This window comes from Micropterus dolomieu, linkage group LG13, assembly GCF_021292245.1.
Source record: "Micropterus dolomieu isolate WLL.071019.BEF.003 ecotype Adirondacks linkage group LG13, ASM2129224v1, whole genome shotgun sequence".
In the NCBI taxonomy this organism is placed as follows: domain Eukaryota; kingdom Metazoa; phylum Chordata; class Actinopteri; order Centrarchiformes; family Centrarchidae; genus Micropterus; species Micropterus dolomieu.
Genome location: NC_060162.1, coordinates 25,235,839 through 25,237,197, shown reverse-complemented (window position 1 = coordinate 25,237,197; position 1,359 = coordinate 25,235,839). Strand labels below are relative to the sequence as shown.

Here is a 1,359-nt window from a genome sequence, read left to right as displayed (position 1 = left end):
GCAGCAGGTTAAACTTTGGGCCCCAAACCTAATCCACCCCCCATGACACATCCCAGGATAACTGGGAACCTCTCAGACAAACTGAGCATCTCTCTGTGGAATCAGCTGTAGGATAAGCAACACTGGAAAGTTCTTCACGCCAATTATATTTTCCTGAGCACTTGGGACACGGACAATACACTTTCTAGGCAAGGTGTTGCCTCCTTGCTGCTGGCACTCACCATGTCATGATTTTGACTGTAAGAAGCAACAAGGAACACCGCCACTTATAAAGGACACACATCCTCAGCAGTGGTTCGAGAAGAGCTCGGGGCAAAACGAGCAGATCAAAATGTGGAAACGCTTCACGAATTTGCGTGTCATCCTTTCGCAGGGGCCATGCTAATCGTCTCTGTATCGAATCCAATGTATCATATGTGCTGCCGGAGCAAGCACAGAAGTCCTACCTCGCTGCCTAACTTTTAATCCCCTACTTGCGCAAACGACCCTTTTGCAGCAGTGCAGGCTGAGGCACCTGAAATCTGTTTTTCTCTGTTCCAATTGTTCCAATTTCTCTCTAGAAGGTCAACAGTGATGCCCCGCCTTTCCACATTTCCCTCCAATCACTGTACAGGATTTGTCCCGCTGTGCCCTGGCTACGGAGAACACACAGCCCACTAGATCGTCATTTCATGCAACGTTAAATTCATCAGAATCACTTTTAGTGGCCAGGTGTGTGTATACATCCAAGGAATTTGACAGAATAAGCTTAATAAATCTTTGTCATGAAATTTTTGAGTTTTGAGTTTGGGTTAGTTGACTGATGGGAACGAGGCTGACCCAAAAAATCCGGGATGTTGCAGAACAATGTGGATTATAATTTAGTTGCTGTACTGACCGTCGATGATGAGTTAATGTCTGAATTACATAGTTTTGTCAACTACCTCCAGAGGAAGGCGCCAGCTTACAGATGGAGAACGCCGTCTGGTACGTCAGGCAGCTGCAGCAGCATCACAGCCAATGTCGCGGCTGCAAGCTTAAGAGCCAAGAGTGTATCACAATACGTATTTTATTTTAAAGCTGAGTTTGACCTAGATGACCAACACAGTCTCACTCCCTACTCGTCAAATGTCTGACGCATGGTCAAGGCCCTTTGTCGTCGCTTTTTAAAGACTTGGGTAGCCCTTTTGCATCAATTATTGACGTTTAGGGATCCACAGTCAAGTTAGCAACGCTTAGCAACAATAAATATGCAATATCCGGTTACACTTTCAAGATAAAACGTAACGTTTCGATACATTGCCATGTTGAAACGCGCATAATTAAAGTTGTGAAACGTTGCAGTTTCGTTAGGTTTAGGCACAGAAAGTACTTGGTTGG

General features: G+C 45.2%; 1 non-coding gene across 1 annotated transcript; it reads right to left on the bottom strand.

Moving 5' to 3' along the window:
• Positions 1-328: 328 nt before the first annotated feature.
• Positions 329-435, bottom strand: LOC123982410. Its single transcript, XR_006827963.1, has one exon. It is a non-coding gene; the product is annotated as a U6 spliceosomal RNA (small nuclear RNA).
• Between the last annotated feature and the right edge of the window lie 924 nt (positions 436-1,359).